This window comes from Schistocerca gregaria, chromosome 8, assembly GCF_023897955.1.
Source record: "Schistocerca gregaria isolate iqSchGreg1 chromosome 8, iqSchGreg1.2, whole genome shotgun sequence".
Taxonomy (NCBI): Eukaryota; Metazoa; Arthropoda; class Insecta; order Orthoptera; family Acrididae; genus Schistocerca; species Schistocerca gregaria.
In genome coordinates this window covers 407,933,348-407,946,534 of record NC_064927.1, presented here as the reverse complement: position 1 = coordinate 407,946,534, position 13,187 = coordinate 407,933,348, and the positions used below count along the sequence as shown (strand labels likewise).

The following is a 13,187-nucleotide window of genomic DNA, read 5'->3' as shown; positions in this document are numbered from 1 at the left end:
AAGTAGCGAAACCGGTCATGAAAACGGACAATGCATGGTACAGCGATATGCTAACCACATGCCCCTCCGTATCCGCATCTGGTGACGCCTAAGGGCTAAGGATGACACGGCGGCTGATCGGTACCGTTGGACCTTCAAGGCCTTTTCAGAGGGTGTGGGGTTACTTTTGTTTTTATATAACTATTAAAATAATTAATAAAATTAAAATGCTGTCATACGCTAATCATTAAGAGGCATAATCTTGCGTTAACGTATACCACACTAAGTATTAAAGTTACAAACTGTATATATGACTTGAGGCAGCAGTACTCATAATTGCACTAATTACTCAGACTAAATTCATCCAGTTCGATTCTTTAAAGACTCGATAGTGGAGGGAAGAGAGGTTATTGGTTCTTGGTAACTGCAGTATCTAGGATTGCATATCGATACAGCAACTTAGCGAGGAATCTAAATCGTGATCGCAAACAAAAATTTAGATAATTTATTTAAATATTCTTGATAGTAAAAAACTGATAGAGACATTATACAGTGTTTCCATAGTCACAGCAACGTTTGTAAATGTTGTGTAACTTACAGAATATAATAAACTCAAGTTAAATGTAAACCATTCAGTGCTGGAGGGAAATGTAAGTAATAGAGGCTTCAGACTGTTCCACCTCTCAGGGGGCTCTTAACTCTGGTAAGAGTATATGTGAGACGAGCATGGGGCTCCAAGCCATTGGTGGTGGTAAGTTGCTATGGGAACAAACTGCTGAGATCATCGGTCCCTAGCATTACACACTACTTAATCTAACTTCACTGACTTATGCTAAGGACAACACACACACCCATGCCCAAGGGAGGTCTCGAACCTCTGCCGGTGGGAGCCGTGTGAGCCGCGGTAAGGTGCCATAGACCACATGACTATCCTGTGTGGCTCCAAACCATTGCAGCCGGGCGGAGTGGCCGCGCGGTTAGAGGCGCCATGTCGTAGATTGAACGGCTCCTCCCGTCAGGGCTTCGAGTCCTCCCTCGGTCATGGGTGTGTGTGTGTTGTTCTTACCATAAGTTAGTTCAAGTTAGTGTAAGTAGTATGTAAGTCTAGGGACCGATGACTTAAGCAGTTTGGTCCCTTAGGAATTCACACACATTTGAACGTTTTCCAAGCCATTGCAAACACACACACACACACACACACACACACACACACACACACACACACACACACACACACACACACACACACAGGGAGAGAGGGAGAGAGAGAGAGAGAGAGAGCAGCATATTGTGTGTGTGTGTGTGTGTGTGTGTGTGTGTGTGTGTGTGTGTGTGTGTGTGTGTGTGTGTTTCAAGATCTCCTAAACTAAGTGGATCAATTTCAGCCAAATTTTGCACACAAATAGAGGAAACTTCCCGAGTATCAACACTTTGGGGTTTATAACGCTCTAGCTCTAACGCGAACAGACCTGCACATGTTGTGTATTGTGTAGGAATAATATGTGCCTGCGTTACCAACCTGCTTTTCTGAGCCAAGAAATGGTTTCTGGGTCCCAACATGTACACAGTCATGCACACACAATAGCCGCGGCGGTTTGGACTAGTATCACGCTGCTTTATCGACCTGCTTTGCACTACAGTCTGTACATCACGGACAAAAAACGGTTTTCAAGCCCTTGACGTGTAGGTTACAGTGGATGACAAGTGCGTTGTGTTGAAGTAATATCGGTCTGCTTTATCGACCTTTTTGTAGATGCGTGCTGATGGGCATAGCTGGGGCAGATTGAGTGGATAGAGGAGGGGATGGACAGGGAGATGACAAGAGGGTATGGATAGTGAGGGAGAGGACAGGAGAGGATTGAGAGGAATAAACAGGGGCGATTTAGCATTTTTAATCATGAAAGCAATTGTTGTCTTACTTGGAAGTTCGTGATTTCATATTTAAATTAAGAAATACGTCACGCCGGACAAAAAGATGACATAGTTGCAATATCGATATAAAGGGGGCTCAGAGTAAATGTAGATTTTATTTTGTCTGTGTCGCACACTTGTGTCAAGTGTTGGATAGTTTGAAGAAATAAATGTATTTCAAATACCGAGAGAAACGAGATATGGTACTTCTGTATGGAGAAACCATAACAAACCCGAAAAGAAAGGTGAGTTGTACACAGAAGGGTATCTCGACAGAACTGTCCAACAAAAGTGACAATTCAGCGAATTTGCTAAAAGTTGCCACTAGAAGGGCACTGGAATACTAAACAGGAGGTAACGAGTAAGTCTGCAACGAACTACGCGAACGGAATACTTGTTTTGACAGCAGTTGCTCATGACCCACATGTTAGCTTCAGCTAAATTTGGTAACATAAATAAATTATTAAAGAAATATTTACGAACATATTCGTTCGCGATTTCCTTTTAGTTGGTTTTTCGTACGTAGTCCTACTTTTGAAAACTTTAGCGTGTATCTTGTCAACAGGCGATTTTACTGCTCGATAGTCTTTATACCTCAGTTCTGCGTATATCAAACCAGTTCGATTTCAGACGTGCACACTGCCAGAAACAACAAAGTAATTGTTACCTTACTTTACTTTTGAATCGTCGAAAGATGCCACGTCCTTTGTTATCCAGCTGAGGCATCGGCTGAACCACCACATGGCCAATTGTGATTAATGTCACTTTTATACGATCCAGTCTCATTACCTACGTTCGACGTCAACGTGCAACAACCACTTACAGACGGCAGGTGGCAACATTAGGAGGGGTGGGGGAGGACGCGCAAAACAGTGCAGTCGCAGCCGTAATGCGCAAACAGAGCAATTTGTTTGATGTTCAAAACGGCATGATCATTGGCTTTCGGTTGAAGAGTGGAAGCACTTCCAAACGGGTAAGCTGTAAACTGAAACTTTCTGGCAGATTAAAAGTGTGTGCAGGACCGAGACTCTAACTCTGGACCTTTGCCTTTCGCGGGCAAGTGGTCTACCAGCTGAGTTACCAATGCACGACTCACGCCCCGTCCTCACAGCTTTGCTTACGCCAGTACCTCGTCTCCTACCTTCCAAACTTCACAGAAGTTCTCCTGCGAACCTTGCATGGCTAAGCCATGTCTCCGCAATATCCCTTCTTTCAGGAGTGCTAGTTCTGCAAGGTTCGCAGGAGAGCTGCTTCTGTAAAGTTTGGTAGGTAGGAGATGAGGTACTGGTGAAAGTAAAGCTGTGAGGACGGGTCGTGAGTTGTGCTTTGGTAGCTCAGTTGGTAGAGCACTTGCCCGCGAAAGACAAAGGTCCCGAGTTTGAGTCTCGGTCCGGCACACAGTTTTAACCTGCCAGGAAGTTTCATATCAGCGCACACTCCGCTGCAGAGTGAAAATCTCATTCTGGAAGTTGTAAACTGTTTGTGTACCATCGTGGTTGAAATATACCGTGCATAGGAAAATTTCGCTATTCGAAGCCACCGCCGAGGCTGCAGTGGCTCACCGTGGGCTGTAGATGACAGGTGAACGACGGCTGTGGAGATGTATGCGGGCGAATAAACGTGCAGCTTTCAACCAATTGACCACCCAAATAAACCAAGCGGCGGCTAACAGTGTGTTCTCAACGACCATTGAGCGAACATTGCTGCGAATTTGCCTGTGCAACAGGTGCTGGTTCATGCGACCCTGCCAGCTGCTGTTCATCAGCTGCAAAGCCTGGAATTTGCAGATCAGTACTGCAACTGGGCGTCCACTGAGTGACGACAGGTGGCCTTTCCAGATGAATCACGTTCTGTGCTCCGTTGGGCAGATGGCCATTGGCGTGTACGGCCCTGCAACAATCAGTGTAATGGTCCAAGCCGAAACAGGGAGAGTTATGGCCTGGAGAATGTTTTCGTAGCATTCGCTGCGCGATCTAGTCATTCAGGGCGGCACCATGGATCAACAAAAGTGTCCATTTATCCTTGGGGACCGTATCCACCCCTACATGCAGTTACTTTCTTCCTCAACACGATGGCATCTACCAGCATGACAATGCAATGTGTCATACAGCTGCAAATTTAAGTGAATGGTTCGAAGTATGGCCACCAGAATCCCCGGATTGAAACCCAGTTGAGAATCTGTGGTATCACCTCAATCGGACAATGTTCCGCCTGGATCCTCAGCTGAGAAACCTGGCGCAGCTCGACACGGCACTTGAGGCGGCGTTACTCCGAGCCGGTACCTTCGAAGAACCTCGGGACTCTCTTCCTGCACGTCCGTGTTGCAAAAGGTATTCAGGGTTTTGACAAGTGGTCACATTACTCTGACTGGACAGTACAAATTAGATTTCACTCAACTGTTCTTTTTTAAATCGAATCTGTTTTTCTGCGTGAAGCTGGACCATTTAATCAGCCAGACACGACAGTTCCGTATAACAGCCCGAAGTTCTGTATAAGACAGAAATAGGTTCCCCATTGAAAACTCAAAGGACCTGAGTTCTCTGAAACTAATCACCTGATCTTGAAGAACAAACCGTCATTGAAATTGTCTGTCTCGGAGCTACAGTACTACCGTCAGACGTTATTATTCCTGTCTGAATAATCAAAGTTGATAGCTATATCTGTATTTAATAGAGCCGTGAAAATAAAAAGAAAGAAACGTTAGGGTCTCACGTCCTGTCCACATCGAGGTCATTAGAGACAGAGAACAAGCTCAGTGTTTCAAGGATGAGGATGTGAACTGGAAACGCCTTTTGAAAGAAACCATCCCGGAATTTGCCAGGGCGATTTAGGTAATTCGCGGAAAACAAAACCAGAGTCGTTGGACGTAAATTTGTAGCATCGCCCTCTCGAATGCGATCCCAGCGTGTCAACCACTCCCATCATCTTGCTCAATAGCTATGAAGAGAGTCCATATATTATTTAGTAAGAGGCTTCTTCACAATTAATACAGAATTAAGATTTCGCAAACTGTTTAGTAGATATCTGAGGTGAACAGGTCAGCTGAATGTCCGTGTTGTTTGGCTTGCAGGACACGGCTATACACTCGAGCTATGGCCGCCATGGACCCTATAAAGACAACAGCAGACTCTTTACGTACCGATAATTGGTTCCCACTGATGACTTGATCACGCCGATAACTGTGGCCTAGCTCTCCTGCACTGAGCGTACATACGATATTGCGGTTGCCCGGTCTCTGCGGGATCCATTTTAACACAGCAGGGACCAAGTGGTCCCGGGCGACTGACTGATGTTTGTGGAATTTGACGTTTCGTAGCTTCCAAGTCTGCCGTGAAGCCCAGCAGACCAAGAAGCGGAACAACCACAAATTCATGCGCTGGAAATATATCGTAAGGGAAGAAATACTTGGTATGTATAACAGTGGTTCTCATCTCTTCTGAGAGCTTTATTCCTGAGAAAGACCAGATGTCGGCCAGTTCCTGCAATGAACTCTAAAACCTAAAGAAACTTCAAATCAATAGAAAAATATTTTGAACACTGATATTGACAACACGATGAAGTGCAATTTATATTTATGTAACACTTAAAAGCTCACATGATTTTTTTATATTCGGTTTGGCCTCAGTCAAAGCGTATCACATTCTGCAAATTCATTCAGTTTCTCACTTATATTTTTATTGGTAGGATAGTCGGATATCTATTTCTAACCGTATGATTAGTGGGGAATGAATTCAGTATTCTTACAGCTTTTATCGTAATTGATACTACTCACCGACCCTTGTAATTTGGACAGAGCTATCATCATTTTGACACTTTATCTGCAGTAGCGAAGAAATACTACTTTGGATTGGATTTCGCTGTCTAAAATTGGTCATTAACTATAAATTATCTCAGACCCATTTTGGAAACTAGGAAATGGTTATTAATTTGATATCATTTTGATATCAAAAGTCCGCCAGAACTAACATTAAGGATAATTTGACCATGCCATGTGACCATGCCATGTGTATTTTAACTTCAAATAGCTATACTAGTGTGTTTTTTGCTGTAACAGTGACAGGCCCCATGTAAGAGTCGCACATTTTTCCCTTTGCTCTTACGGATTTAATGTCCAATATAGCTGTGCCCATTACTATGTTTGGGCTCCATCACCTGTTGGGTACTCCACGCATATGTGTTTAATTTATTATGGTACATGGACTCCATTTTTGTTTTACAGCGATGTAGCTTCATAACGCCCTAGGAGGCGAAATTATTAGTGTCGCTGATAAAGAAAGAGCTGGAAGCTGTAAAATTAAGCCAAGTGAAGGAACCGAAACGCTATTGCCTACGGGAGAAGGTGTGGCCCCTGTAAAAGTGCTGAGGAACATGGACGAGCGTCGTTGCGTGGGTGTGTGTGCTCGTGGTCCCTCTAGTTGCGCTTTTGGAGCCTAAGCGACTTTACAGGGACAACACCTACTTCCGTAGGCAATATCATCACGATCCCTTCCGCGAATTTAGTTTTACACCCTCCAGCTCGTTCTTTTTTGACTGGCCCTAACATCTGGTCGCTAAAAAGTGAAATAAAACAGTTATTTCAAAATAATACAATCGACGTAGGAAAATGACTTTCTCGAAGAAAATCATTCCAGCTGTGGATAAATAAAAGCATCCAAGTAAGATATTTGAAAGGAACACTCCGCTGCGTAATCTTTCATTATGTATCAAATGATGATGGCGTTGCTCCTTGCGTTTGCGGGGGACGCCTTCGTGGTGTAGCAGTTTCACATGTAACAATTGTAAATTTTATAATCATTACGAAATATTCAATCACCAAAGGGAAAAAAATCGCAACGACAATAGCGAGTTGTGCGTCGATCGACGTGCTTCTACATTCGAAATTCTAGATCCGAAAGACGATGTGTATTCAGATTTCTCGCCAGTCGCGTAAGAGTGGCGTTAGTAGATTTCCTTTGAATACGCTGTAGCAGTCGTGAGCGTTAGTTAACTTTGAGATTAGACATACCTTTAAAGACGACGAAGACGCTACGATCAGCAGATTACTGGGCTTGAACGAGGTCGTGTAATAGGCGTACAAGACGGTGTATGTTCCTTATACTAGACTGCAGAAACACGTGCCAGGTCTGTAGCCACTGTACATTATTGCTAGCAGCGGTGGTCACCAGAATGTACAGTCAGAGGGAGACTGGGCTATGGGCGGCCACAGCGACGGGGCACCATCGTCCTTGCCGTATGGCTGTTGCGGCGGCGCGATTCTTTCCGTCCCTTTACGACGGACCTGCACCTACCTGCAAACATTGTCTCAGCATATCATCAGTAGGGAAGCCGAGTGAAACCTACTGTACTTCGACGTGAACCAGGTTGCAATTTAAGTCACTAACCTACGTTTCGGGAGAAACACGAAATGAAAGGTTGGAAATTTTGTCCTCAATTAATATATTCTGAAACTTAGGTGAACAAGTATCACTGCCAAGCCAGTGCTAGTCTTAACACAGTCACTCACAATAACTTTCACTCACTTTAGCAAGTTTATGCTGTTGCATTACCCGAAAACGTAATAGCTACAAAAATACTGACTGCTTCTTATTCAGAATGCTCGCCAAATATTAAGTTTGTCGGTACCTAATGCAGTCTCAGTTTTTAGCCACCGACCTGCTCAATACGCCACGCGGAATATATGTCTTTCCTCGTCATAAAATGTACTTAAAAATTCCGAAATTTCTACACAAACATCGGAATAATTATGCCGTCACTTTACAACACTTTTGATCTATGAAACACTGCTAGATCCGGCAACTTACCATTTTCATCGGAACTACTACTGCACACGTCCGATCTCTTTCATGGCTAGGCTTCGAGCACTTCTCTGGAATACTCTGTCTTCTCTACCATCAGAGAAAGGCGCGTGAAGAATATTGCTTTACCATTGGTCAGTTCACTCGACAGCCAACAGTAAAACAACATTCTCCCGCGTCAGCCCGCGCTTTTCATCCATAACCAAACGCAAAATAGCAAACCTAACGACTGCACTTTTCACCGACGTAATTATCCAATATGCTGAAGTTTTGCTTATGCAAAAAGTTATTTACTATTTTTATTAATACCTGAATCAACTTTTCCTTTACCATAAACTTACTTTAAAAATCTATTCGACAAAACCCCCCTTTGTCCATTTCTATACTTCTTCGAAATGTTCCCAGACTAAATCCTACTACATAACTCTTTGAACAATTATCTTCATATTACCTTAAACGACACTCACGCATCATTCATACAGGTAAAACACATTTATAACATTTTACATACACAAAAATACATAATAACACTCTTGTGGGCACAATCGGAACTAAAATCACAGTCCCCTTATCGAATACTGTCCTCTATCGGCTGATAGAGTGTCCAGTCTCGCATCACCATCTGTCACTTTCCAGCTCTGAGACACATCTCCCACTTAACCACCTCCAAGGCAGGATCGTTATACGGCGCTACGCCTCACTGTGGTACATCATACTGCATATGCAGCAGCAATCTGAGTAGCAGTTGGCTCCACAGTGACACAACGAATTGCTACAGATCGGTTACCAAGGACGACTCCGAGCCAGACGCCTTTCGGCGTGCTTTCCACTAACCCCAAACCACCGCCATCTGCGACTTCAGTGGTGTCAAACGAGAGCTCACTGGAGGGCAGGGTGGAGGTCTGATGTGTTTTCTGATGAAAGCTGGCTTTTCCTCAGCGTCAGTGATGGCCGTATGCTGGTCTTAAGGAGGCCAGTTGAGGGCCAGTAACCCACGTGTCTGCATGCTAGTCACAGTGGACTTACACCTGGAGTCATGGTCAGGGATGCGATTTCGTATGCCAGCAGGAGCACTCTGGTGGCAATTCCACGCACCCTGACTGGAAATATTGTAAGTAGGCTGTTTAGGTTTTTATGTCGGTAACGCCACGTAGCGCTCTGTATGAAAATCACTGGCTGTGCTGTGTGCAGTCTGTGGCTGATTTCCATTGTTGGAATATTTGCTATTGTAGTGTTGGGCAGTTGGATGTGAACAGTGCGTAGCGTTGCGCAGTTGGAGGTGAACCGCCAGCAGTGGTGGATGTGGGGAGAGAGATGCCGGAGTTTTGAGAGCGGGTGATCTGGACGTGTATCCATCAGAAACAGTAAATTTGTAAGACTAAAACATGTCTCTGAGCACTATGGGACTTAACATATGAAGTCACCAGCTCCTAAAAGTTAGAACTACTTAAACCTAACTAACCTAAGGACATCACACACACCCATGCCCGAGGCAGGATTCGAACCTGCGACCGCAGCAGTCACGCGGTTCCAGACTGTAGCGCCTAGAACCGCTCGGCCACTCTGGCTGGCAAGACTGGATGTCATGAACTGATATATGTATATTATGACTTTTGAACACTATTAAGGTAAATACATTTTGTTCTCTATCAAAATCTTTAATTTGCTAACTATGCCTATCAGTAGTTAGTGCCTTCAGTAGTTAGAATCTTTTATTCAGCTGGCAGTATTGGCGCTCGCTGTATTGCAGTAGTTAGAGTAACGAAGATTTTTGTGAGGTAAGTGATTCATGAAAGGTATAGGTTATTGTTAGTCAGGGCAATTCTTTTGTAGGGATTATTGAAAGTCAGATTGAGTTGCGGTAAAAATATTGTGTGTGAGTTTAGTGATGATTAAAATAAGTAAAGAGATAAATGTCTGAGTACGTTCAGTTATGCTCAGCTGTTTGAAAATCAAATAACGTAATGGGGTTTACCAGCACAGTAAAATATAAATTTTCCTAAGGGGATGTTTCAATATGTACGTCATTCTGGTGATTGGATTTATTGTGCTTCCTTCCATGAACAGCATTACAGGAGGTTTTCGCTTGCCCACCTACCACTATTGTAACCGAACGTGCTCTACAGGGTGTCGAAATGTTGCCTTGCCCTGCTCAATCACCATATCTATCTCCAGTCGAACACATATTGGACATCATGTGACAACTGCAACGTCATACATGGACAGGATTAACCGTTGTTGTATTGACTGACGAAGTGTAGCAGGGATGGAACTCCATCAAACAAACTGACATCCGTCCTGTACAACACAATGGAAGCACGTTTTTATGCTTGTATTCAACATTCTGTCGTTTATACCGGCTATTCATGTACAGTCGTGGACAAAACGAGCGAGGCCTCTCGCCTTTTCGTTATGCTGATCCTCACAGCTTTAAAGTCTGCTACACAGCATAACAGGCAAGGCGACGAAGTGCAGCCGACGTACTATGTATAGGCCTGAAATTGAAAAACTATCCGAAATTGGTCAGACTGTTTTCAATCATGTGTATGACTATATTAATGCTGATTAGTGTGTTAAACACAGCACGTAAATATAAGATATAAATGAAAGAAGAAACGCTAATTAGTATGAACTGTACTAATAAAAATTAATTTCGGCTTATCGAGATAACAACTGTTGTAGTAAGACAAATAACCCCAGGCCGTTAGGAATTAGCAAAATATTATGCGCATTCGTCTGCGAAACGGTCTGTGTCAACGTTCAGACCAGTCATACTGGGTTACCGTTGCTGACCTACCATGAAAGGGTGCAAATTTAGCAATGCGTGAAGAATCGTAACGAAATTGTGTTTAAAATCATTCAGTGCCACGCTTAAGTTAATTCAGTTATTGACAGGAGCGGAAGAAGTAGGCAGTAACAAGTATGAAGTTCTACAAGAGTATCATATTGACATCCACAGGGCGCCGGTACAGAATAAATGTAGCAATAAACGTATTGGGGGCGAGAGAATTTCTTAAAATTGATTTACCGATAGTCTATCTGCCTCCATCGAGATGAGAACCGAAAGCAAACCAGACCTTCCTTGCAGTAGCAAACACCTTTCACTATGCTAACGGCTTTCCCAGGCAAACAGCCCTCTATTATTACCCCAGACACGAATAAGCCGGCAATTTCGCAATGAAAATGGCAAAATGATCTGCAGTTTCAGTTGCACAGAGATTTCTGGACTCGAAAACATGAATTTTTTACCTTTATGTCACCGCCCGCCTATGTGACAATCATTCGGGATGTTTATCGAAATAACAAAATGCTGTTATTAGCGAGTAAATTTAGTATGATAATTCTGCACCGGCGCCCTTTGGTTGTCAATGTGATACTCTTGTAGAATTTTATACTTGTTACTGCGTATTTCTTCCGGTTCTCTCCATAACTGAATTGACTTAAGCGTGGAACTAAATGATTTTTATCGGAAGTTCGTTATGACTCTTCACGCATTGCTAAATTTGCACACTTTCATCGTAGGCCAGCAACGGTAACCCAGTATGACTGGTCGGAACGCTGACACAGACCGTTTCGCGGCCGTATGCGCATAATATTTTGCTAATTCGTAACGATCTGGGGTACTTTGTCTTAATAGAGCAGTTGTGTTATCTCGATAAGGTGAAATTAATTTTCATTAGTACAGTTCATACTAATTAGCGTTTCTTCTTTCATTTATATCTTATATTTACGTGTTGTGTTTAACACACTAATCAGCATTAATATAGTCTTACCCATGTTTTAAAACAGTCTGACGAAGTTCGGATAGTTTTCAATTACCGCCTGTGTATAGTATGTTGGTAGCACTTCGTCGCCTTGCCTGTTATGCCGCGTAGCAGACTTTAAGGCTGTGAGGATCAGCATAACGAAAAGGCGAGGGGTCTCGCTCGTTTTGTCCACGATTGTACCATCATTTCACATTTACGATGGGTCATATCGCGCTTGTGTTGTCCTGTGATCTTGCAATTTTAATAACTTAAATATGTTACCTAGACAGATGTATTCCCGATATTTCACTACTCTACGGTAAATATTTTTGTTATAGCATTTTGTTCCGTCAGTGTCTTGTAGAATTCTTCATGCTTTTACTCCTTAGAAAAATTCTTTTTGCAATTTGAGAAATACTCGTGTATGGGTACCGGACGTGTTATCTCGACCATGAAACGACGCCGTAGCTCGGCTTTACTGTGGAGGAGGCGTGCCTGCCTCCGTGACGCAGTGCCCACGCAGTGCCGAGTGCAGCGGCGCGGCAGGGCTCCGCAGCCCCTGGCGGAGCGCCAGCCCCGCTGCGGCTTATGACGCTGCCTGCTGGCTGGCCCAGTAATTCCGGCCAGCCGGAGCCACCCACAGCCAGACCCATCAGCCGGATGAGATTTAGAAGCCGCCCTCCGCCCATATAAAACAGCACCGGCCCTGAGCAGCTGCCGCTGCTGCTGCTCGGCCATCTACTTCACACGCTGCTGACTTTTTTGTACGTGTGGCAGAGACGGACACGCGCAGCATACACACTCACTGCTTTATGCCAGACACAGGTGAATATTAATCGCAAACACGGAGTGCGACCTGCCTGACACACAGTGAAACCTGGTCGTAAAGGGAAGGCAGGATCCGGTTACGATTATGGACGGGACCAAGTTACTATTGGTTGCCTTTTACAGTTATACACATTTAATTTAAGGGGGTAGGACGTCAAACGGGCCGACTTGGAGCAGGAGAGGCACCACAGAACATTTTATTTTCTACTGTGTATACTTTTCCAAATAATTGGCTCTGAGCACTCTGCGACTTAACTTCCGAGGTCATCACTCGCCTAGAACTTAGAACTAATTAAGCCTAACTAACCTAAGGACAGCACACACATCAATGCCCGAGGCAGGATTCGAATCTGCGACCGTAGCGGTCGCTCGGTTCCAGACTGTAGCGCCTAGAACCGCACTGCCACTCCGGCCGGCTTTTACAAATAAATTCATAAAACTTTGTCAGCATGACCAGGAAGGATTCAGGATTCACACTCATAGCAGTGGAATTGCATTTTTTTACTTACTGTTGGCTGCATTTGTTGCTATAGGTACATTTTTCTTCACAAGTAAGAGAGATTCTTTGATGAATTTTGCACAGCATACAAACCATACATACAGGTGTATGAAACTCTAAAATTTTCCAAATCTATTAAAAACTGTGGTAAAAATTGAGATAATTAACTACAAAATTTGATTTTTTTCTAAACATAAAGTTTAAAACTTAACAGCTCATTCATTTCTTCATAAATTAAATAGAATCTAGAGTTTCAGACACCTGTTTGTATACTGTGCAAAATTCATCGAACAGTCTCTCTTACTTATGAAGCAAAGTGTACATATAGCAACAAATGCAGCTAATAGTAAGCGAAGAAATGATGAAATTTCACGTGTAAAAAAAATTATTTTGTTATGTTTTTGAACTTCCGCTGCTACGAGTGTGAAT

The 13,187-nt window shown here is 43.5% G+C and overlaps 1 protein-coding gene across 1 annotated transcript in view; it reads left to right on the top strand.

Moving 5' to 3' along the window:
• LOC126284412 (serine/threonine-protein kinase BRSK2) overlaps positions 1-13,187 on the top strand; it is a 1,848,446-nt gene that overhangs the window by 390,507 nt on the left and 1,444,752 nt on the right. The window lies entirely within an intron of this gene.